At 43.6% G+C, this 26656-nt stretch overlaps 1 long non-coding RNA gene across 1 annotated transcript; it reads right to left on the bottom strand.

Annotated features, from left to right (window-relative positions):
* Positions 1 to 1832: 1832 nt before the first annotated feature.
* Positions 1833 to 26307, bottom strand: LOC146174226 (uncharacterized). Its single transcript, XR_014701792.1, has 3 exons — positions 26198 to 26307; positions 4625 to 4679; positions 1833 to 2040 (listed from the first exon to the last, which is right to left on the bottom strand). It is a non-coding gene; the product is annotated as an uncharacterized LOC146174226 (long non-coding RNA).
* Between the last annotated feature and the right edge of the window lie 349 nt (positions 26308 to 26656).

The following is a 26656-nucleotide window of genomic DNA, read 5'->3' as shown; positions in this document are numbered from 1 at the left end:
TTCTTTAACAGTGACCATCAGCGATCCTCATTGAATCTCGATTATTTTAGACGCGTCTTGATTCAATGAACAACAAGCACACCAGAGCTCCTCTTTAATAAGCCGCATCCAAAGCTACAGCAGAGAGGGTAGTGAGAAACTCAATAGCGGCGCTTTTGAAGCAAGTACTGGCTGGCAGTGCTGAATGACTAAAGTGTACTCTGCAGTTGTGCTTCAGCGATTGCTAACTTCGGCATCGAAATCGTGCGCCCAGCTATATATCTGTACAGTATACGGAGGACGTCTCGCCCATGGTGAGAACTTAAGAGGTCGGTGGACTGTAGCTGCGTCTTGCTCGCATTGCTTGCAACCACTACACGCATAAGACCCGGTAACCCAAACGAGCTGATACAAGACTTTGGTCATCGAGCAGTCGCCCGATGGAAAAAATGAAGGTATTTACAGAAAGATGACTTATCACTTTGGGAATAGACGAAAATATGGAACCGCCAGGATGAAGTGTCGCTACTCTAAATGGTAGAGCCCTGAAGGCATCAGCGCGAATATGGGTGTGCTTGGCTCCAGAAAAATTGTCTACCGTGTTTATTCCGACTAAACACTCGAACTTTGGCTGATTGAACGGGCCAGCAACGCAGCAAAGGCCGCCGGTCTCCTGGACTGAGGGCCCAACCACGGAAGCTCTAGATTATTTTTCATTTTTGCATTATATCAAGTTTTCTCTGTCTCTCTCTCGAGAACATCAACAGCACATCGGCAAAGCAGCGGCAATGAAACGCGTCGCGACAAAATACAAGTCAGAAGAAATAAAAGTTTTCGTAGGCTAACTTATCTAATCTTTGTTAATATGTGAGGAGTGTGAAGTTTATGTAAAACAAAGAGAACGTCACTTTGACGTTAGAGTAGAACCAGCGCAGACTATATTAGACGCGCGCTCCGGTGTGAATAATTGCCATTCTCCTGAGGACCGCACTCCCGTTCAGAGGCCTCTGTGTCTTTTTCTCTAGTGTTGTATGATGGCCTGGATAAAACAGTGTATAAGGTAGGACGCTGTGCCGTAGAAGTAAGAAGGTTCCAGAGCAACAAGAGTCCAATTTACTTGCGCTCTTCATTAGACCCCTACATGGGCCTGAATCTGAAACTCAAGCCCGAGGCTGAACCCCCTGCTCGTCCAATGCCCACCAGAGCACGTTAAGTTGTAGCTCTAGTGAACCCGTTGCCGCCCGCCAATTTAGAACTGAAGTCTAGCCCAGAAACAGCCCAGGCCAATTCTGACGTTAACGCATGACATGTGTTGTTGTAAAAAGCCCTTACAACAATAAAACAAACAGCTGAAGACGCAATAACGTTTTAAGAATTTTTTTTTTTTACTCAAAAAAGATACTCAGTCGTTTTCGCCTGGTCTGCTTTTGGCCACTGATTACATAGAATAGAAAACAACTGGCATAACCGCGCACAAATAAAATCTACAAATGCTGTTCACCTATGTAAAAAAAACTAACTACTTACAAAAGTGAGCAGGGCAATAAAAATAGCTGCCTCAGGAACTAGAGCCGGAAATCCCAGCTTGTGGCCCAAACACCAAGGCGCTAGGACAGTGAGCTAAAACAATTACTTAGCTTGCAGCTACCCTAACTAGCCTAACACAATGTAGCAAACAAAAGAATTATTCTATTTGATGCTTTAACATAGCTTCCGCAGTCGTCGGTTTGTCCATTTTCAGTCGAAATGCTGACACTGCTGTAACTGATAAAGAACGCAAAAAATAAAGAACGCAGGTATACCACGCCAATTTCTTTATTCAGATAAGTGAGGAATAACTGAATTGCGGTTTATTTATTGACGTGCTACTGCTCTACTAACATACGCCATTGTCCGACGCCTCTGTTCCAGCTCTTAAGCAGCTGTACACTAGTTTCTTCGGTATCCTGCCGGCACCGGCTTGCCATTTTCGACACACGCTCCACGAGCAGTACCATCGGTCTCGTGATCGTGGCAAGTGCACCCCGTGCCGCACGGATTCCCGTGAATTCCTGGACGACACTAAAATTATGGAGAAAGAAGGCATGAAAGCTTCAACCTTATTGTAAGAAAATAATGAGGCGAAAACGTTTGCAAAGAGACAAGACACACTAAGTATTGCTTTTTAAACCTCAGAGAAATCAATGCGTGTTTGTAATTTGGTCAGGATGAGTATTCCTTTTGAAGCAATATAATGTTGTGTATTTAATAATTTCTTTATTATTCCTCAGTGGCTCCTGAGGGGTAGTTCGCTCTCGTGGCAACATATTTAAGCACTGGAAAGTCCTACAATGCCATGTTGGCTCTATTTGAAGGCTTCCCATAAGTTTACCGAGCACGTTCATTATAGGCAGTGTTCAAAAGAAAGATGGAAATAAATGAAGGAGTGTCACTGAACAGCATTTCTGACCAAGCCATCCGCCTGAAAATTAAACCTAGAAAGAAGTTCACTATCCGCAAAGTTGAACTGCCAGCTTTGTCTGATCTGGTGTTTTTTTCACTGTTAAACTCTGGGCTATATCTGTTTAGCTCCTGAACCGGTGAAGCTGTCTTTGTAGATGACGATATTAGCCTTTCGCTGCTGTCCTATAACTGTGCACCACTCCAGGTATTTAGCATGTGTTGCACATAGTTTGGTTGCCTTGTATTCATGTTTCGTGTAAACACAATGAATGTGGAGGCACGAACCAGCGCTATCTTGGCAATACCGTGCTTTCGCACAAACTACAAGCTGCAGCTTTTATCTATATTGTCCACGCCGCTTTGAATAAGTATAAAAACACTTAGTTATAATTCGAAAGAACTCGCAATCATTGTATGAAATCAAAGCCTTCCTATGGCCTGCATTTCATACTGGCGCTTTAAAGATGTCTGTTTTGTATTTTACTTATTATATAATTTGGATGGATGACTGCTTGTTCATAGACATAAAGGCTCAGTTTATTGTTATTATCACGTCATGTCTGCTCTGTTCTATTTTTTGTATCACATAAAGTCTTGCCGGTTTCCGTTTGCTGCCATGTAAATTGTTCCCGGAACTTTGTCAACATATACCTCTGGCCCATATAATCAATCAGGTTGGTGATAACTGCAAAATGAAACCTGATTCTGATTCAGGCATCCGCTTTTTTATTAAGGGGCAAATGGACGTTCGCAAGCCTGATAAGGCTGCGTTCTCCTACGTGAGAATTAAGATACTTGGTTCTCTCTCAGATACTCTTGGTTGATAGTTTTTTTTTTTTTTTACTTTTGATAGGTGAATCACTGAACTAGAAAAAAGCTCAGCACAAAAGAAGGCACCATATGTCATTGTGGTCGAGGTTGCAGTCGCGTCCAATTCTCGGCATAGGTGCTTTTCAGTAACAACTTCGTCTTGCGGACCCAGTCTCCTTAGCGAGAGAGTTGCGAGTATGCCTACATATTTCACTGAGATAGATCAGCGATGGCTGCCCACCGGGGGAGGAAAGCAGGCTTTCTCCTTTCACAGATACTGAGAATAGCTTCTACAGTTATGTTAGTTGTAGACATCGAAGACGATATACCCCTCGCCTTTGTTGTACAGTTTTCAGATATTTTGCTTCAAAAATATGCGTGCGTGAATTATCCGGGGATGTGTTTCGGTTGTGAGCTATCTAGAAGCAATTTCGCAGGTTTTCAAAGTAAAATTCAGCTCAGGTAATGAATGAGATTATTGCCTCTGGGCTTAGGTTGCGTAGAAGCTACTCCAAAAATCACCCTTATATGATCCTTGCAGACTTAGCATGGGTCCACTGATATATAGTGCGAGTGGTCACGACAAGCGATTGAGCTTTATGCCTATAAAGATATTCCTTATAACACAAGTTTTGAAAAATGCACGTTTCTATTGCGTCTTGTATTAAGATAAAATCCGATTCGGCTGTAAGTATATATTTGTTAATTTCTAAGATTTCTCGTCTACATATAAAAATGCACTCCCACTACTAATCATGTTCGGCCCTTTCTAATTATCTCACTCTTTATTTTAAAACGCTCTATAGCTAAAAGTTGAATAGGCCGAGCTTTCACCTGTTTCTATCAATACGCTTTCTCGTTAGTAAAGCTCTGCCCAAGAATATTTAAATCGTTGAAATGACCAGCAGTACTACGTGGTGTGGAATGGGGATATCATTTTCCAAATATGGGAGAGCGGCAGTGGGTATATGACGAGCTGTCTATGATTCCACCACACCGGAGGGCGCTGCCCCCCCCCCCCCCCCTAATGCACCCTCCATAAATGCAAAAACGTAGTCCAAACAGTATGCTCGGAAAAGCAAAGAGGAGTTTATGCCGGATTTATTACCCCACTTAACATTTACTTAACACGTAACTTGTCATTTACATGTACTTGCAAATCGTTTTATTGACGGAAATGCAGTCCGTGGTAGACAATTATTCTTTCTGAAGAGCAGCTCAACTGTCCTCTAAATTCGTGGATATTGATGAACAAGTACTGCCACCGATGAGCTAATGCATCAACTTCTCAAGAGGATAAATAGTAGTTATATACAATTGCGTTTGTTCCTTCACGCGAAACGCTGCCTCCATTTGCTTAACTGGTAAATAAAAGAAAAAATATAAAACTTACGTCTGCCTGGCAGCTGTTCCCTTCTACACCTGGATCACCGTTTGGAAGGCCGCATCTGAAGCAAGAAAATTATTATACTCTTCAGGAAGAATAAAGGAATTGGTTCGTGGAAAATTTTCCTCTTATGCAATTCTGGCGCCACCAACGGTCGCAATTATTCCATATGAAATTGTAATCTCATATTACTACGCAACGTGCGCTATCAAACCTGCGCTTGCATTTCAAAACGGTGATGTGCTATTCCGATGTGTCGATAGATAACAGTTTAACCTTTCTTCATAGGGACTACATCGTCAATTTTCCCTTTTTACCATGCGCTTAGTACACAAGCATGAAAAGCTACGAAATAGCAGACCTATCTCCCTGTATACTTCGGTTTCCTAAAGGCCACAATAGTCCTTGTTCATGGTTATTGAAACAATCCCTAATTTTTAGTTTCGTCGTATTAGCCTCAAAAAGGCCTCGCTAAAAAAAAAAAAACACCTTGCGTTTTCAACGTCCGTACTATCGGCGTTTTGACCCAAAAATTACGACTATATACAATAAAGGCGGCAGTTGTCATGTGATAGTTAGAGACACTGATAGTCGCTGGCATATCTGTCGTCCTGAGAACACATGTTATGGCAGGAACTTCCAGATCGGTTATCTTGGCCTCCTTCTATTGGATTCCAATTTGTTATCCTTTGCGACTATCGGTTAAACTCTCTTCGCACATGTCCTGTCATGTCAACTCCTTCTTTATGATTTTCTCCAAAATGTCATTAAATTCAGTTTTTTCTGTGGCTCACTCTGCAACTTCCCTATTTCTTAACGTTACACCTGCCGTTTTCCGTTCCATACCTTTCTGCGCATTCCTCAACTTAGTCTGTCTTTAACACGGTTTGGTAGCTACCACCTTCGTGCTAACAATATGATTGAGTTGAATGAGGTCCTTGTCACACGAGGAATTAAACTTCATTCACACAGAATGTGATTTGTTCAGTTAATTTTATGTTGTGTGCGCGATGCTACGCGACCAAAACTAATGCCATTTGCTGGTATTAGTAGTAGCAATGGATGCACAAATTTTCGTACGCATGTTATAAGTTGCGAAAATGTCTCTGCTGTGAAGGAAAACAGCTTTAAATTTATGTTCATGTCTTGTATGCCTTGAACCAACCAGCCGAATATGGCTATCTATTATGAATTTAGCGGGTGTGTCGGCGGCATCTGTTTGCGAAAAGATACGGTAGGTGCGCGCCAGCGCCCGGATGCGAAAAACGCAGCAGTTAGCCAGTTTCAACAATGTACACTTTGCTTACATAAACTACTGTCAAAACCACTCCATACCATAGGCAGTCAAATGTACCGTTCGACGGCGCTATTAATAATGCGTAATCATTAATTAGTTATATCGGCAGTTTTGATGACTCCCGTACTGATTCGCGTTCTAGAAAGAGAATATTTGGTATATCGGAAATAAAATGTCATTGAATAGAGCATCAAAGAGGTGTCCCGGAATTAAGAATGTCGATGCAGGGTAATTAGTTAATAAAACAGAGAGAACTAGGTATGTAAATAGATACAAGATGGCCGCCAGCCAGCTCCCGGCTCTCAACTTTCGGTCACGTGTATTGGTGGTCGGTCACGTGCCTTGGAGGGCGTGAATGAGTAAAAGTGGTATGCCGGCATTGCTCTGGTGTCATAAGTTGTGACGTGAATGCAAAAGTCGGCAAAAGGTAATTAAGTCAATAGGACGTCGATATGGCCAAGGAATGATGTCGACGTTCAAGTGTAATCACGTGGTATCCAGCTTCCATGGGTGGTTACGACATAGTGTGACCCCACAAACAGGAAACCTCTTCCATGTCTCGTCCTTCTCCCACAAAGAATGCTGACACATTATCCCAATGCGGGTGGAGTAGTAGTCAAAAGGTTTTGAACCTTCTAGTATTTCTCAAACGCTTTCCGCACCAAATGCCGCTAGCTTCCGCAAAGCTGCTGCCCGCTGACCGTGACAGCAGTGGAAGACGGCGGAATGTCATGTACCTAGTGCCGCGAGCTACGCCAAAGTCGATGCCGTGCCTGAAGGGTTTCGCATCGAATCTGCAACGCACGGTGCTTTGGAATTGATCAGCCCAATTAGTAAATCGACTACGAATAACTGCCGTAATAATACTTCAACTGTCTCACACTGAACAGAAGGTGCGATATCGGCGACCTCATAGTAGCGCAGATGGAGTAATCTGTAGAGCTGCTCTACACGCAGCGGAAGCTGCTACAGTGCTGTGAGCAGAAATTTGCTTCTATTGCAGTTATCATTAATACCATATACTTCTCATGTGTTAGCAATGCGCAGTAAAGAATAATTATGAGATTCATTTAGCCAAGCGCGTATTAATTAGGAAATCAGCAGAGCTTAGCATGCTTTTCTGACGGTGCGAAATGAATGTGTTGGTGTCGAAGGATTTCGAAAGGAGTGACCGGTGCTGCCCACGTGCTGGGTACGGTGGCTGCGGTTAACTCTGGTAAAGAGGGTGGACTTTCTTTCTTTTGTGCTATTTGGTTTTTTGCATGTAATTTGACTACCAGCTACAAAGTTATAGGGGCAGACAGTATTATAATGCTTGTGACACTTTTGCATGTTGTTTTTGCGTGTATATCCACACCGAGTTTCGGGTGTCTAAATAACAAACTTCCTCGTTGATCGCAAGCGAATGAGATGCTCAAGCTCACGCAATACTATATTTCGTTTTTATTGAATGTTGCTATATCTTCTGGTGTGGAAGCAAGCAATCTCCTTTTCAACAATTGTCTTTTGATGGAAATGACGTTAAATTTACGCTCTGCGAGGTGTATAAGATCTACGTGGTGAAGATATTGCAAACTTCGTTTCGGAAGTTATTTTCCCCGCGCAAAGCCACAAGCGGGAGTTATTAACCCTCCATTGTATCCTCAAAGAAAAGAGGGATGTATGCTCCGGTCTTTTTACAATTAGCATGAACACAATTTGTATATTATTGAACGTGACCTAATAGCCCTTCCAATCAGTCTCACAATATTCGAGAATATTTTGACAAATATATTGAGTTTTGGCATCATTTGATTCTGTAAAACAAATGTTACAATGCTTTGTAAGTTTTTATTCTTAACCAAAAGCAAAAACATTTTGTGGCCACAAGAGTTCTGAAGCTGTAGGTAAAGATAATTGTGGGTTGCAATTTTCAAGTTGTCAAGTCACGACTAAATAAGTCAACTTTTACCTTTTCTGTGGAAACTTAAAAAATACTAGGTGCCATATTTCAGCGTTGGTAGTGACTTAATATTTTTCTATAAACTTTTTTCCTTAAAACTTTCACATTGGAGACGGCTAGGTGTTCAATGCACTTTCTTTTATAAAATTACCACCCAATAACTCGAAGCAATGAAAGTAAGCGCTGGGACAACGAGCCTACGTCGAGGAAAAGACAGGCACCTCCGGCACTTTTTTGGCCAAACGTGTGTTGAAAACATGTGCGAAACCTGTTCAGTGCGAAGTTTTGCTCGTCTACTTCTCACGTTGAGTGCTGACGTTATGCGCCAAAGGCACAGAACATTTTTCATATGCTACTTGTGGTCTATCTAGTAAATGTGTTAAAAATAGGAATCCCTTTAGGTGAAATATACTGTTCAGTCCTTCTTCATCACCGTAGCATAACTCAAATTTGATAGCGCTGAAGCTGTAATGAAGATGTGGCTCGGGGGAGTGTAGTTAAGGGGCTAGCAATGTTACGTATATAGAGCCACAAATTCCGAAACTTTAACGCACTGGTATTTGATGTCACAGGGACGCAATAGGCTGAATTGGTAGTGTACTTGCTGACGGAGCGCCATGATATAAACTCAAAAATCCTAAAGAACGCTAAACTAGCTTGCTCCAGTATCCTTTGTGCACTGTTTACGCAATCATTGTCTGAAGGAACCATACCTGACGACTGGAAAGTGTGGAAGGTAGTTCTCATCCACAAAACAGGTATTACTGATTCACCTCTTAATTATCGCCCTATTTCATTAACAAGTTTACCCTGCAAATTAATGGAACATGTCATTTACAGCCAAATCATACAATTCCTAGATTCCAATCACTTCTTCCATCCGCCCCAGCATGGATTTCGGAAAGGATTTTCCTGCGAAACTCAGCTAGCCATTTTTCTTCATGACATTCACGCCAACCTTGACACTAACCTACAAACTGATGCCATATTCCTAGACTTTGCTAAAGTTTTCAACAATGTACCTCATCAACACTTGCTTCTCAAACTCTCTCAGCTGTACCTAGATCCAAACATCATCGCGTTGATTAAAGAATTCCTCACGCATCGTTCTCAGTCTGTCTTCATTAATGATCAGCCCTCCCACCCGCTTCCAGTAACCTCCGGCGTCCCGCAGGGCTCCGTTCTCGGTCCTTTGTTACTCCTTATTTACATTAACGACCTACCCCAGCATGTGTCTTGTCATATCCGTCTGTTTGCTGATGACTGCGTTATTTATTGTTCAGTCACTAACCCTTCTGACCAAGAATCCCTACAGGCTGACATAAACCATGTGCAAAACTGCTGTTTGCAGCAGCTGATGACACTCAACCCTAACAAATGTAAGTATATGTCTTTTCACCGCCGCCGAAATCCTTTTGTTTTCCAGTACACAATTTCTAACTCCTCTGTCGACCTCGGCCAGTCGTACAAATACTTAGGTATCACCATTTCTAATGATTTATCCTGGCGTCTGCATGTGACTAACCTGATATCATCAGCTAATAAAACACTTGGATTTTTGAAACGTCACCTGCGGGATGCCACTCAACATGTAAGACTACAAGCGTATACATTTCACTCATCAGAACTAAACTGGAATTCGCATCGGCCATCTGGATCCCTCACCAAGCATATCTAACACACCCCCTCGAAGCTGTGCAGAACAGGGCCACCAGATTCATTCATTCCTCGTATTCATACGACGTTAGCATATCATCTCTAAAATTGCAATCAGGTCTATCTAATATTTCTGCTCGCCGTCGCACTGCCAGTCTCGTCTTATTTCGCAAGTTTTTTATTCGCCACTCAGACAAGAACCCTTCGCATCAGTCACCCTCTTCAAGTTTTGCGCCCACATGCCCGTACCACTGTTTTCTCTAATTCATTTTTTTTTGCCGAGTAGCAGCTGACTGGAACGGCCTTCCCCACGATATCGCTGCCATCACCTGCCCTGGAACATTCATGACTACATTGAACACCTGTACTTCATAAAAACCCACCCCTTATGTAACACCCCGCAAGGGGTATTTAAGGAAAATAAAGTGATGTGATGTGATGTGATATGTCAGGAATGGGATTTCCGTGAAAAAAAAGGAAAATAATAAATTTGGCCATGTCAACAGCAAGACCGGATTTTTATTTTGAAGTGGCGTGAACTCACCTACTTCCCTAGCAACTGCTTAAGAGCACTATTTTATCAACACAGTTGATCCCCCTGCATTCGATCATTCTCGTGCAGCAGATTGCATGCCTTTATCTACACGAACTTCCATGTGCGCGCAACGAATGAAACACCCGATATTGCATTCCTGACAGTGCGTTATGTGGCCCCAAATTTTATTGTACTCATTCGTTAGTTAATCACCTATTTTGCCACCACTAGAATGAAACGACGTGTTCAAACTCTAGAATATGAAATAAAACAAAACGTGACGCGCTGGCGCACATACTTCCAATTGGTCTATTTAGCTTAATAGGGCGCAGCTTTTTTATTTTGATTACTATCAGCCGTTGTTTGTAGATTCAGTCATGGTCTCTTTGCGCGCATGATTCTCACCACAGCTGCACAAATTGCTGGGAATGTATTGGAACAGATAAAAGATCTGCGGCAGAAATTAGGTGAATGTACATATTCCTGTTTGGGCCACTTGTCTAGATATTTCGCCTCGCAGAAAATTTAGCAGTAGGCATGCTGCCTTTGAAGAACACTTCCTTTAAAAGCACGTTTTGGCAGTCATATAAAGGTAAACAGAGAATATATACAAAACCGGGACGAAATGTGTATAGCCTGCTTCTCTGTGACAGCGCCTGTGTCTCGTCTGCCCTCCTCTGTCCGTTGTGAAGTTTGCGCTGTTTTGCTCTGCTTCTCTAGGAATATGAAAAAGAACCTCGGAGAGCCATTGGTCCCGCCCTGAATAGTGTGACGCAACAGCCATATTTAAAACCACCTGACCTCAATTACTCGTTAAGGTGATTTTCTTCGCGTCCATGTACTCTACCTTTGGCCTAATCAGTAAAATAATTTAAGCATCGATATCACTTTACCCATAAGCATTAAATGCAGTCGTTACCTATCACACTTAAAAGAGCCTACAATATTGCTGCGAAGAAGATCGGCAGTAGCGCGAGAGGGGCCCTCGCGCTAGGCCAGACATTAGATCATCGTTCATCCTGTCGGCTTGTTATGCAGTCTTCTTTGCTTGTCCCCACGTAACATTTTGGTTGGAGGTGCGGCGTATGTCATCCCCATCCTGGCCTTGGAGCATCGTCTGTAAGCCGAGACCATTGACCGAGGGCCCTGGGACATCACCGAGCCGCTTCGCCCCAGCCCTTCCTGCACAGACCCGACCAACTACAACCGCCCAGCCCCCAGCCCAGATCTGAAGACAAGGAGAACAGACAGAACAACCAGACCCGAGACGAAAGACCCGAAATACACGAAGGACCTAAAGGACCCAAAGGAATCGGACATGTGCACGCAACCCCCGCCCAGCCGCTCGTCGCGACCTCGAGCCATCGGTCCCACGGACTCTGGTGGCGAATGGATGAACAGCTCCAAGGGAGGCGGATCACCCAATCATCATCGTGTTCATAGTCATCGTGGTGGGAAGCGCATCATTTTCCTCTTCTATCTTTTCTTGAACATCTACACCATCACGTCAGCATCGACTTCAACAAAACGATCGGGACGATCGCTCGGTGGCCCCGGGAAGTGTTGCGAAGAAGATCGGCAGGGGCGGGAGAGGATCCCTCGCTCTAGGCCAGACATTAATTCATCGTTCATCCTGTCGCCATGTTGTGCCGTCTCCTTTCTTGTCACGGCGTAACAATATATTAACTGTAATAAAATCCTCCGCTCTCAAACAATGTGTCCTATAAATTTGTCTGAACGGCCTCGGACTCGCGTATCTAACTCTGGATTCAAGAGTTCTCCGCTCCATTTATACGCCACCATAGCAGCTCCTGCCAAGATTTATGGTTTTATAGTGTCACACAACTCAAGAATTACCCTCTGCCCGGCCACATCACCTTTCAGAGCAAAACGTGGGAGCTTTCCGCTCGGAACACCGACAACACCATGATTTCTATCTCCTCCCCTTGCAATCTTTGGGTCATTTATGGTATTAAAGTGAAGTGAAAAGGGAACTTGTCATTATTGCGTCGCAACATCTCGAGAACTGCGAATTACTACTTAAAATTCTATGCGTAAATTGTGCACATCACTTCGGTTGTTTCCCTTGTACGGTGTATATGTTGCTAGTCGTTGGTATGTGAAAGGGGGGGGGGACCAGGAAGACTGCTAATTTAGGCCTGTCTCAATATTCAGAGTTGCAAACAGAACCAGCCTCTCGCGATCGTTCCAGAAGAATGATTAAAGAATCCCGTTCGCAGCCTCTGCTGAACCACAAACATGAAGACTCAGCCATTCAACATGGCACTAAAGATAGTATTATAACAATGTTCGCTCTTTTGCCCCCCCCCCCCCCCCTTCCCCTCAATGTTTAGGCATTCACGAAATTAAAACCAATTTGTATTTATCTGTGTCAACAGCCCCATGGTTAAGTATGCAGTTCTAAGTAATGACGCACCAGGCAATTTTGTCCTCTTTTAGAGAAAACCACAGAGAACAACATCGTTGCCTTACCGTAAAGTCTCTTTATCATATAGAGTCATTGATAATACACGCTTCGCTCTAGTTTAAAACAATAATATAAAAGCCTCATGATCTAGATCGAACAACGAAATTATTGACAACCTTGTGCAAAGGATTCCTATGCACGATGTTTGTTCACATTTAGTTGATGACAAGAACTGTAGCACAGTATTTTCTAGTGTCATATAGTTGCTCCTGATTTACACATTTGTTTCACTGGCATGCTGAAAAACTGAGATCAATATTTGGGTAAGCGTCAATGAAAAGTCATCGCAAGCTCAATCACAACAACAGCCATGTCGATCTTTGTTTAGCGATTTGCGTACTGAATAGATTATCGGAATCGCTTTGCGTAGACACTAAGAAAAACACGTCAGCAAAACATAGGGAAAGTAAGAAACCTTAGTTGAAAATGCTTAGCAAGCTGTCGAAGTGTGTTAACGTGTATTTTGAGTTGAGCTGGCTACACTGATCTCAGCACTTATTACAATTCATTTTTTTCAACTCAGCCTTTTGCTTTAGCCCCTCAGTATATATAGCAAGTAATGCATTTCAGATGCGAAGTGTATGTCACCCTTGTCAAGTAGACTGACTGGAAGCATTTTTTAAAAAAAGGACAAAGCGCTAACGACACATTCACAAGAAAGAAGACACGGACAAGCCCTCACTGACAACTGAAAATGAGCGCCGCCACACTGTGCCTATATAATGTGTGTTTCCCTTCTATAAAAGATCAGTTGTCAGTGCGCGCTTGTCCGTGTCTTCTTTCTTTTGAATGTGTCGTTAGCGCTTTGTCCTTTTTTATAAAAAAAAATGCTGCACCAACTAGCCCAACAAAAAGTCCTTGACAGGAAGCACTAGGCTGATAAAGTTGAATAACGCAGCGGTACATAGTTCTCGTGCAACATGCATCTGTGCACAATCTTTGTAGATGAAAAAATATTCCTGCCGTTTCTGGCACTTGGATACTAGACAGAGGGGACATCCTTTACAGAGGGGACAATTTCGGAGCAGAGAGCCGCTACGCTTGATTTCTCTACACAAACATGACGCTGATTTCGCAACACAAAAAAACAATTTTAAAGCTTTGCTACTGACAATTTAGCTTATCAGGTTTTGCAGTTTCTTGTATGCGTAGCCTGTTTTTTTCTCTGTTGATGTCACCTGTTTGCCTTCGTAGCCAAGTAAAGCATGCTGCTACATTCACCGAAAAATACCTGCATTTGATATTTCAAAATACATTCTTTTACTATACTCTGTTATATCTTGGGGTTGATTTCATATATGATACATTTATTCTGGACCCTACTGCCGTGGCCCTCCGGTCTACGCGCTCAGAAAGTGAGTAGATAGATCTGGGCTTCATCCCGCACAATCGGACCGCCTTTCAGTGGAAACGAAACGCTAACCGCTCATGCGTTTTGGAATGCGAGGGCATTGTAATTAACCTCATATGGTTGAAATTATGACTCGTCCTTGGCATGCGTGCCCATAGTTTAAATTACTTTGGGATCTCTGACCCCATGTACCAAACGAACCATAATACAAAAAATTGTGATCGTAATTTTAATTACATTGTCATCGAGGTTTATTTTACTTGGAAGATATGTTTGGGCTTTGAGTAACTTCATAAGATTTGTGATAAAAAAAGAGTTTTCGCCCTTTATAGATCCGAGCCCAATTGGGATGGCATAGGGATTCGGTTTATTATCTGCAGAACATTTAAAAAGCAAACGAGCTAATACAATCCGTAGAAGATATTCAGTTGATTCTAGGTAAGAAATCACCTAGATTAGATTGAAATATTTTGTACACAGTATTTTAAGCACTCGTTCGTGATTTGTGTAGTGTACGTATAAAAATGAATTATTCAGTCTCACAGACGTATCAAAGATCACTAAGTAGCCATCTAAATTCTGAAAATGCCCGTTCTAGTAATTTTTGACACAAGGATATGAATCCGACAGCCTCGTGTCAATGGAGCGCTGCTGCATCTAAATATGAGGCCAAGCGCACTGTCCCGCGCTGCATAGAAGAGGTGCCGTGGGGAGACAGTCACCACAAAGACAATCAATACTCGACAAAAGCGTGTATTTTGATCAATTAGAGTGTCTTACGCCGAGCTGGGAGAGAGAACGTCCGCATTTACTTTCGCGAAAACGGTTGTAGGCGCCTTTCCTGGCAAGTACAGGAAAGAGGGCTAAGCACACGAATGGAAGGATGAAGCTCGTCTTGTGAAAAAAACCTGTGCTCGCAAATTGCAACAATTTCGCTTTCAGACAGGTATGCAGTCCATAGTGTCTAGCACATTTTTAATATTGTAAAAACTAACTTCCTAAAATTAGAAAAGCCGGTACTTACCTAGACAGTTGGCAGATAACACTTAGAATCAGGAGACCAAAAACAAATGCCTTCATCGTGGCTTTTGTAAAACGACCGAAGCAAGCAATTGGAATGCTGAAGTGTCTTCCCCAGTTGCTTCTACTCGCCTTTTATACTGTCTTGAGATAGTTTCAAAGAAAAGACATTTTCTGGGCATTTTATTTTTTGCAAACGAGTGAAGATTTTGTTATATTTGTATTGTCAAACCAGTGATGAAGCACAGCTGTAAAAATGTCTCCACTAGGTATACATCTCAAACATCCACAATCTAATTTCATAATAAAGCCCTTGTAATGAGTAGTACCACTTGCCAATTAGGGCGGGTGTCACTTTTATCACGAATAAAAATAAAAATAGCACATTATCCCTGCATTGTTAGAAACCCCTTCTGAGGAGCAGTTATCTTGCATTGGTGAAATGTGTCGTAAAAGCCCTGGGACAAAAAAGTCTATCCTTTTAGCTCAGGTAATCACCGAATCTCATGCAAACGCGCCGTTTGCTGGCAGTTTCAAAGCTTCGTTTTGATGTTGTAGATGGGAAATCAAAGTTCACAGTGGTAAACATTATTTAGAGAGGACTGCTTGTCCACCCTTTATATTTATGTGTTTTGAACGCATGAAGCTTTCTAACAGTTGTATTAGTGTACTAAATATAATAATATAAACTTTGTACATGGTTTTGGATATATTCTTTACCCTGTATACAGACTAACGCAATTAAGAAACTTCGCAATTCAATTTGTTTCTATTTAATGTTGTAATGAATTTTCTGGTAACAAACATTAACATTCCAGTGCATAGAAGCTACCGCAGAATAAAACAACCCAATACAGCCAGTTTGAGAAGAGCCAATCGCAATCATGTTTTTCTTTTCTTATTGAAGTGATTAGATATATACAGATATTGGAAGTGTATTGAACTGTTATCAAGAAAATATATTTTTATTAGCTGGCATATCCTCTCGATCTTCTATGCCTCACGGAATACTGCGCTGCACTTTGTAACTGTGAAGTGCACTGTGGTTCTGCTTACTCACTATTGTGCTTGGATGTTTCCTTATTTTTCGTTGTGCTTATGTTTTTTGTCCACCCTCTTAACAGTAGTTCTGTTTGCCGAATCGTATTCAAGTAATTTTCGGTGCTTGATATGTATACGAGGGACCGAGGCCTAGTTAGGCGTTTCTAAACCTTTAACTTCGCCCCTCCCCTTAGACAACTTATAAGACATAAAGATTTAAAAAAGGGTAACCCCGAGAAAAGTTTGTGCAAGTACTGTGGCTTTATTTGGTTTGACTTTGTTCGCGGTAGTCTTGCCCTAGCTCGTCACTATCTTCATAACGACAACGGCCCAATCTATAAAGCTATTCTACTAGTGTTAAAGTATGATGCTGATGTAATATTCAAAACTGACTGGTAAACCCGCTGTGTAGGAGCGCACATGATGCGGCCTGTCGCGTCGCCCAGAAACGCGTGTTGCTCCCCGTTCACATTGCCACCGCCCCGGCGCCACTGATCCGCGACACCCAGAGGCGACACCTAGGGGCGAAGAACTCGGCTTTTTTCATTGCGTCTTCACAGTAGCCGCATGGCAATCTCAAGATTTAGGAGATCCGATTCACCAAACATGAAATATGATGTCATCTGAAGTTTTTTGTCAAATCGCAGCACGTCACCGTCAATGCGCTGTTTCGACAATCAAAGGCGCTCGCATTTACGCCCAAAAGAATCGGGCTGCATTGCGAGCCACTCCAAAGCGCGCTTCGGCCAGTGGTCGTCCTTTCTAATACCGGCATTCCAAACACACGGAATCTTCTAAAGCTGCGGTAAAATAATGCATATAGCTATACAAACTGGGGGCTTGGTTTAGGGCTGATTAATAAAACCGTATCCATTTTGCACCCTTACGAACCTCGACGGAACCCTATTCAGCATCATCACATTTCAAATGGTTTGTAGGCAACGAATTAGAATGTTCTTCTTGTAGCTAATATTTAAATGTCAGTGTATAGCAGATGTCGCTGAAAGAATACAACACAGCTATTTTAGCGAGGTGCCAAGCTCAAGAAAGGCTTTTTTTTTTTCATTTAGAACTCGTGAGGGGGTATAACAATGCTGGAAGCTGTTTTTAAGATTAAATAAATTTTCAATAGAGAGAGTTACGGGCAAGTATGGAGGTGAACATGCTTGAATGTCTGCAATATCCCCACCGTTGCTTTCGAACTGCCCTTCTGCTCTTATCGCCTGTGTATTGCTTCATAGCAAAACTTGGATGTAAAAAGGTTAGTTCTGAGCACTAACTGTCACAATTTTTTATACCTTGCTCCATCAACCCCAATTAGAGCGCATTAGACGAGCAGGTAGTTTTTTGCGTTGTCAGATGGATTGCATTTGATTTCATCAGCAACGGTCGTTTCAGCTAATTCAGAAATATTTTGCAGGGGTCCATATGGTGCATCTGGTCTTGGCTTTCACAAATCAGCTATGGACATTGTGTGAAGTACAGAATTGCTAAAATATAGCTTGCTGCTTCGTCTGACCTCCAGACAATTCTTGACCTTACTGACAAAGGTGTATATAAGGTTCTTATACGAACTACTTTCACTTACTGATATTTCAGTTATGAGTAAATGAATATGACAGATGTTTGTAATCTTAGCCATCACATTCACCTAGAGTCCTTGGAACCGTGCCAAAATATGTGTCACATCTACAGGAATTCACCTGGGTATGTTTTAACGCGACAGAGAGGTAACAAGCGACGTTTTTCTTCCACAATGTTCTTCCATGCGAAAGCAAGTGTGTCAGCAAGGGGATATAACCACAAAGCGAAGTCCGTGAAAGCAGCGGCGCTAGCCCTTCTGATAAATATCGCCAATGTGCTCATTTCTACCTCACTTTACTATTCGTAAGCGCACGTAAGCCTAACAAAGATTTGCAAGCTCTAAAGATTGGAGACGCATGTTTCATGATGCTGTCATATCATGCTCTAAAAACAGAGCTTCAGTTTTCTCCAAGTTTTTCAAACAGCACTGTCCAATGTTTTAAATCACACTGGAATGTATGGCAACTGATGATAATACCTGTCTCTGCTTTGGTACTGCCGAGCGCCACGCCGCATTTACGTCACATGATACCAAATTCGCTATAGGCCCTGCTGACATAGGTACGCAGCCCAAACGCGCGTCGAACTAGCAAGACCAGATGGCCAGGGAGAGCAATCGTAATGAGGCCCTTTCCAACGCACCTGGCGTATTTCTTCCGCAAGCGCCTGACCGTCTGTCCTGACATCCCTTCTTTATGGAGCAGTAGAGCGCCCTTGAACATTAGAGGCCGGAACTGCATCTGCATACAGCACGTGTTATCCTAGCCGTTCGGGCGCGATGCGAAAGGGCGCACCAAGTCCTCCTCCAATGATTTGCCGTGTGATTGGTATCGACTGAGTAAAATGTAAAACTATGGAATGTTGATAGAACTGCCTATTTGGCTGTAACATATTTTACGTTTAATTTAGGTGAATTGTCGAGCTGCATTGAAGGGATGTAGAGATCACGGTTTTTCTAATTGTACAATACTGCGGGCACTAAGTCCAAGCACGCTGCGCCCACAATATACTAAGGTCACACATATATACGCAAACACACACACACACACACACTCTCTCACAGGCACACACGCAAACACACACAAAATCTAATACTTCAAAATAAAAACACAGTATGGCACTATTAGGGTAAACTTCATCTGGCAATGTTTTAGATCTCTCATTCTAATTTGTTATTGGGCCTGAAAAAAAAACAGGAAAACTTGAGTCTCTTTTAGTGAATATAAGAGTTAAAAACCTGGGGCGCTGTTCCCGAGTCTGCCTGGATGATGACGGCGTTAAGTACGATGAGTATAAAGAAAGTATGTTACGCATTAGGAGAGAAATAAATTCTAAGCTAAACTTTCTTTTGCGGTGTTCAAGTTTTTCACGTGTGTGGTTGTTGGATTATGTGCTCGGGGCAGAGAAAATCTTTATAAAAATTATTAAAAATGATCAGCAATGGTCTTTTTTATCACGCACCTTAGTGTTCTTCAAAACAACTTATGATATTTTTTTATTTCTGTAAATAAATTGCAACACTTACTGGGATCTATTTTTTATAAAGTTTTGAAGCGGTGTTTCAAAAACAAATCTTTCAAAATAACGTAGTGACCGCGCTATATTGTCTATCAAATTCTTCATTAATCTAGGGTCTGCACGTTTCTTCTTTTACGTTTTACCTTACGCCTTATTTTTACTATATTGCGTGACATTAATTGAGCTTCTTTCCTATCTCTTTTGCAACCTGCTTGGTACACAAAATTCTACACACCGAAAGTAGATTTCTTTAAGCTGGTTCAACAGTGCGTAGGCATAAAAATATCAAAATATAAGAGTCAGATTTCCAGCTGTTCAATGACAGTTGCTTCATTAGCACGCGAATAATCTTTAAAGTAACGTGGCAATGTGCATTTCTTATTCTTTGTCATACCAGAGAACATAAACACTAACCATGTAGTGATCAGACAACCCTTGTTCGACAGCAACAGTACAAGTGGCAAGATCACGAGGAAAGAACAACAAATCTAACAATGAATTCATAGAATCGACTTTACAGTTTGATTGCTGAAATATTTGCGTCAGGTTTGGGTGAGCATTATATCAAATATAGTGTTGGCCTGTTCGGTGCCGGCGCCGTGGCACTCTAGGAGTTCCCAGTCCACACATAGCAAATTGAAATAACCAGTCAGAGAAACATTAAAATCTCGTGTTTTGATAGTGTGACATAATTTTGTAGTTTAGTTACGTAGTTGGTCCCAGAATCAGGAGGCCTATATAGAGAAAACTACAGTTGTATACAAAGACATTCAATATCATGTACAGAACCCTGTAAAGCGGCTTCAAATTATTTCTTACCAAGGACTGCCACACTAACGCCCCTGGAAATACAGGGAAGCAAGTAGCACATCACCATTTATATCAGTGTAAAGCTACGCCTCTGTGGTAAATTTAACGTGCTGATAATAGTTTAATAGGGCAATCTCTAGCATGTCTGTCTTAAAAAGTATACTAGGTACATTAATGCTTATTACGCGCAGCTGCTTGTTATGCTCCTGCCAATCTCGTCGTGCCTTGTCCTGTTGATCTCATCTGTTATCAAGGAAGTTAGATTCACTCGTTCGTTTTCTGTTCCATCCCAAATAAACATATTGTTACGGTGTAGTAAGAAAGGAGTGCTTATAGTGCTCAGCAAGCGGGACAAGATGAAGCCTACTAGCCCCCAGAAACCAACGCTTCTTCCTCCTCTTCTTCTCCCAAACCATCACAATCCTACGTCGTCGTTAGTAGCGTGACATTTCCCCCTTACTCAGACGAAGCCCTCTGGGCGTGTTCGTGAGTCGTGCAAGGCCGACACGGCTTCAAGCGGGCAACATGACATAGTTGGTTTTGGCAGACCGACGACCCGATGCTGTCACGCGGGCTATTGCATACGTTAAATCACTGATGCGTTTGACAAATACATATGAGTTGTCATAGTGGGCCAAGAGTTTTTGGCGTAGGCCGCGGCGCTGCATTGGACGCCACAGCCAGACTAAATCACCAATGGAGTACGTTACATGCCGGTGACTGGCATCGTATCGTGCTTTGGAACATTCTTGTGATGCACCAGACCGTAATCGGGCGATTCACCTAGCTTTTTCGGCGAGAAAGAGGGTCTCAGCCAGGCAGGAATCTTCACGGCTTGGGAAGGGCAGGATAGTATCCAAGGAGTAGCGTGGTGGTCTGACATACAGCAGGAAGAATGGACTGTACCCAGTCGTCTCATGCTTGGCGGTATTGAACGCATACGTGATCAAGGGCAGTATAGTGTCCCAATTCTTATGCCCTGCATCCACATACATGGCTAGCATGTTTATAAGCGTTCTGTTTACGCCCTCAGTCAAGCCATTCGTCTGGGGATGGTATGGCGTTGAGCGTCGGGAAGTTACTGCGCATAAACGCATAAGTTCAACAACATCTGCGGTGAATTGTCGGTCAAGATCAGGGATGACAATTCGTGGCGGCCCGTGTCGTAAAATGACTGAGTGCAGCAGGAAAAGCGACACTTGATGCGCCGTAGCAGACGAAATAGCGGCGGTTTCCCAGTAGCGTGTGACGTAGTCCACGCAGATTACAATCCAGCGATTTCATTCCAAGGACTTCGGAAACGGACCTACGAGGTCAATGCCTACTTGATCAAACAGAGCTGTCGCGGTCTTCACAGGATGCAGCAAGCCAGATGGAGTTGCATTGGAACGTTTGTGGCGTTCACATTGCTTGCAATTGGCAACGTATTGTTCAATGGTCGAGCGCATTCTCGGCCAATAAAATTCCTCTTGAGTACGGTGGAGTGTCCGAGCTGATCCCATATGCTCAAAAGTTGGATCATCATGCATGACACGCAATACGTCCGTGCAAAGCGTCTTGGGAACTACGAGTAGGTATCGCTGGGCGACAGGCGAATAACTTTTTTTCCATAGGAGGCGATCACGCACACAAAAACGGCTTGGAGCTGCGCTGGCTTGGGAGGCAGCAAAGAGAGGCTGCAGACTGCTATCCCTTTGCTGTTCTATTTTGAAAACATTCGTGTCGGGGAACGCTGCCTCGACGGTCAATATGTATTCATCGAAATCGTCGCTGTCAGATCCGGTCGAGGCCATTGGCATCCTAGAAAGACAATCTGCGTCTGCATGACGCCTCCCGCTTTTGTACACCACGGCAGTCATATTCCTGTAACTGGAAGGCCCAGCGTGCGATGCGACCACATGGGTCTCGAAGGTTCCACAGCCAACAGAGTGAATGATGATCAGTTACGATAGTAAATGACCTTCCGTACAAATATGAACGGAAACGCTGAACAGCGAAAACGACAGCCAGGCATTCCTGTTCGGTGACTGTGTAGTTTCGCTCCAGCTAGCTCAGGGTACGACTTGCGTACGCGATAACACGCTCTCGTTAATCGTGCCGTTGGACAAGGACTGCAGCGAGACCAATTCCACTAGCGTCCGTGTGTTCTGTCATTGCCGCACGATCGAAGGAACGTACGATAGGTTTCGATAATTAAAGAAACTTCACTTGACGGAATGACGCGTCGTAGTCTGGGGTCAAGTCAAAAGTGGAGTTTTTGTGCAGAAGGCACGTCAATTTGTAAGCAACGTCAGCAAAGGGATGTATAAAGCGTCTAAAATACGAACAAAGCCCTAGGAAACTGCGCAACTCCTTCACTGTAAAAGAGTCAACAGCGGCAGTTTTCTGGGGATCCGGCATTACACCCTCACCATTGACAAGGCGTCCTAGCTCCAGCTCTTGGCGTTCTAAAAGTGGCACCTTTTCGAGTTTAGAAATAGGGCGGCGTTGTGCAGACAGTTCAAGACGCGTACTAGACGGGCATTGTGTTCTTGAAAGGACTTCCCAAATATGACGACATCATCTAGATAGCAAAGCCAAATGTCACATTTTAAGCCGCGCAAAACTGTGTCCATAAAGCATTCAAATGTGGCAGGTGTATTGCACAGCCCGAATGGCATAAAACTAAACTCATAAAGGCTATTTGTCGTTACGAAGGCTGTTCTTTTCTTATCCGCAGAGTCCATTGGAATTTGCTAGTAGCCAGATCTGAGATCCAGACAAGAAAAATAAGTCGCACCAAAGAGGCAGTCGAGGGCGTCGTCTATGCGAGGAAGAGGATAGACGTCCTTTTTTGTAACAGAATTTAGACGCCGGCAATCGACCCAGAATCGCCACGAACCGTCTTTCTTGCGAACGAGAATAACAGGGGCTGTCCAAGGGCTAGATGACTCCTGTATCACCTTCTTCCGTGGAATGTCATCCACTCTCTCGTGAATGACTTTGCGCTCAGATGGAGACACACGATATGGCTTTTGACGGGTAGGACGAGCAGAACCAGTGTCGATGGTATGATGTTGTCCGAGGTGCAGGGCAAGAGGTTGCCCCATCTGTTTGAGAAAAGTCAAACATAGGCGAAAAGGGTAGAAGAATATCAAGTTTACGGCATTGAGGTGAGCCGAGATCGGCGCTGATCATGTGGCAGATCGAAGTTTCGTCAGCAGCCGGAGGTATGGTGGCACTCGTAGCATCTGTGACCAAAGCGACAACGCGGGGTGCAACGGATCCACAGGTGGCAAACTTCAATCCGGTGGGTAACACTGCGTGTTCGGACGATGGATTGATTGTCCATAACGAGGCATTACCGTGCTGCACGGAGATCATACAATAAGGAACAATAACATTTTTCTTCAGGCATGCTGAGTGAACTGGGTGCACCACGGCCTGAAATGAAACCTGCTGAAGAAGTGGAACGTGCACGGGGACGAACATTACAGACAAGGGTGGAACTACTGTGTCTTCGGTAACGCTAAAACTATTTCTTCATTACGGCCGCTTTCAAAACGAGTGGGCAGATGCAAGCCGTCAAAATTAACCTCTTGCCTTCGGCAGTCCACGGTAGCACCACAAAACTTCCAAAAGTCTATTCCTAAAATGATGTCATGCGTAGAGTAAGGTAGGACCACGAATTCGGCTGGAAAAATTGCACCACTCACAGACACCTTCGCAATTCACACACCCAGAGGCCGCAACGCCTCTCCATTCATACCACAAAACGTCATATTCAAACATCACTTTGCGTCCCAACAAGCACCTAAACTGATTACTCATCACAGACACAGTCGCACCCGTATCCACCAAAGCTAATGTACACAAACCATCAATGAACACGCGAATTTTGTTTTTGAGCATTGTAGTTGGAGGGATGTTGGCACACAGCACATAGCGGCCTCACCCGCATTGGTCGCGCTAGTTAGTTTTCCTGCCGAGGCGACATGGAGCGCTGCCGCGGTGATGAAGAATGACGCGCACGGAAGGAGGGTGGAGGAGTAACACTTTAATCAGATGCAGGGGAATGGTCGCGGAGATTCTCGTTCTTGATGTTGCGGTAATACCCACGCTGAGTATTGGATTGCTGAAACACGGGGCTGTATTGTCGATTGTTGGGTGCTGTTGGAGGCGCCGGGCGGTTACAGCATGGCGGGAACCTACTGCGGCAGTACCTGGCGATGTGACCTTCGACGCCGCAGCGATAGCATATCGGTGGGGAAGGTAAAAAATGCGGTTGTGGATAAGAGCCAGGAACAGCAGAGGGCGTGATAGGTCTGGTTGAATGCTCATACTGCTCTGGAATTCTGGTAGATCGAATTGAAAATCTAGGTGACGTCGTACCTTGGGGCGTCAAGCACCGACACAGTCGTATTGGCAAATTGCATTGGAGGGTAATCAATAGAAGCTGCAATTTCAGGAACTTGGGGGAAAGGCTGCACTGCAATCGCTTGTAGTAGTGAAGCCGGCTGTCTAGAGACTCTCTGGACAGAGACCTCAGCAGATTCATGCAATTGAAGTGGTTTGAGCCGTAGAAGTTCTTCCTGCACGATTTGCCGGATAGTTGACGGAAGATCTAGTTGGGCATGGTCATCAAGGCTGGCCACGGTAGGCACGTTGGCCAGCCGCCCAAATTTTGGGCGGCTGTTTTAAAAGCTTGAAACGCGCGGATGTGTCTAACGGCATCGAAGATAGTGTCAAGGATGTCTTTGGCGATTAAGAAGTTGTACACGTCCGCCGCGATACCCTTCAAAATGTGACCGACTCTGTCTTCCTCGGGCATTTTGGAATTGACACATTTAAATAATCTAAGGATTTCTTCTGTTTAAGTTGTACAAGTTTCATCGGGCAATTGAGCTCTTTGAGCAAGGGTGTGCTGAGCCCGCATTTTTCTGGGAACAGAGTCGCCAAAACGCTGTTTTAATGCGGTGGTGAACCGTTCCCAAGTCGTGAAATTGTCCTCGTTATTCTCAAACCAGGTCATAGCCGTGTGAGTGAGAAAGAAAACGACGTTCGTTAGCATGGGAACAGGGTCACACCGGTTATACCGACTAACTCGTTGATAATCAAGCAGCCACTTCTCGTCATCCTCACCTTCTTCTCCGGCAAAAGGTCGTGGTTCCCGGTAAGGCTGGGACGGAATAGGGCTTGAGTGAGCAGGCCTGTCGCCAGCCTGGCTTGCAGGGTCGCGGCTTGCACGGTTTGAGTCGGTGTGGTTCATGATGGTCGGGAGCGATAGCAGTCGAGCGAGGCGGCGACTACGTCGAAACTCCAGTCGGTCTTGCAGCGCTGTAGGTAGGGATTGAACGGAGCACCTCCACCAAGCTGTTACGGTGTTGTAAGAAAGGGGTGTTTATTTACAAGGCTGAGTTAGCGGGACAAGGTGAAGCCTACTAGCCCCCAGAAACCAACACTTCGTCCTCCTTTTCTTCTCCCACACCGTCACAATCCTTCGTCATCGTCAGTAGCGTGAAAATATATTTATCAACGTTTATTTTTACCATGAATAAGAGAGTCCTTTTTTTATTCCTTTATTTTGCGCTTTTGCAAAGCAGCTTGCTTTTCTAGAAGTCTATCGTAAATAATCATTAATAACTCCTGAGATAGGAAATAACATTGCAATTCTCTTTCTTATATCCATAGCCTATGAATGAGATCTATAGATCGGGAACTCCCTTTACCTTTGGCCTGAAAAACTTCCCGGAATATTTTATCTTTCATTTATCTTCTATTTTATCAGGTTCATCAGTGATACCGTGAACGATAAGATTTGACTATCAGCTTCGATCTTCGAGATCGATCAGGTTTTTTGCTCGAAAACTTATAAATTTGCTATTGGTTTCAGAGTAGTTTGTATTTGCTGGGACGGGGCGAGTCTGGTTGCAGTTTCATTTAGCATTTCATCCACTTGCTTAACTATACTGCAAATCAGTCATCACGTTTTCTGCTTAACTAGCTCTGATATACCTGGCCGTCTTATATTTTTTTCAAGAACTTCCTTGTGAGTCGTTGCCGGGATTCCTTTCAATATCGTCGCAAAGCATCAACTTGCACGCAATAAAAAATTCATATGTTAGGACGGGACAGCGGAGGGGGGTGGGGGGGTGGGGGGGGAGCACGGCCACACCCAGATACCTTGATAATCACTACGAATGGTACTCGACTCACTAATAACCTGTACAACGTAGTACAGTGTCTTTGTTATAGACACAGTAGGACCGGGTCCATCGTGCCTCTGAATATGAAATCCTGCATCGCTTCATTTATAGCCGAATGCTCCAATGAAGCCGCCGTGTGGTGATGAACTCACTGAAAGAACTCTGTCATCAAATAACAACACCAAGCCTGGTGCGTTGTTAATGTGTAGTTGATTTCCTTCGCAGCAGATGTCATCAGGCCACACGTGTCCGGTTCGTATTGTAGTGGAACCCAGGATAACCTGTACAACGTAGAACAGTAGTTTCGTTAGTGGTATGATAGATCGGGGTTCCCCACACCCACAAGAGAACAGCTCAGTAGTCTTTCACTATCTGATGACATTCTAGTGACAAGTAAATGACAGGACGAACTGCAAAAAATAAATAACGATCCTGGTAGGAAAGATGAAATCGTATGCCTACAAATGATTTCGAAGAACTTACCCGGTAATGGTCAATAGTTTCTAAAGGGAATTGCTGTTTACGATAAGTAGCAAGAAGCTATAACTGTCATGAAATAGGTGTACTCAGATCACCTAGTAGCCGAATATCAGGGGCACGAAGAAAGAAAC

This window comes from Amblyomma maculatum, chromosome 11 (genome assembly GCF_055883805.1).
Source record: "Amblyomma maculatum isolate TAMU_Amacu chromosome 11, ASM5588380v1, whole genome shotgun sequence".
NCBI lineage: Eukaryota > Metazoa > Arthropoda > Arachnida > Ixodida > Ixodidae > Amblyomma > Amblyomma maculatum.
The sequence above is the reverse complement of the archived record's forward strand: the minus strand, read 5'-3'. Positions and strand labels throughout refer to the sequence as shown.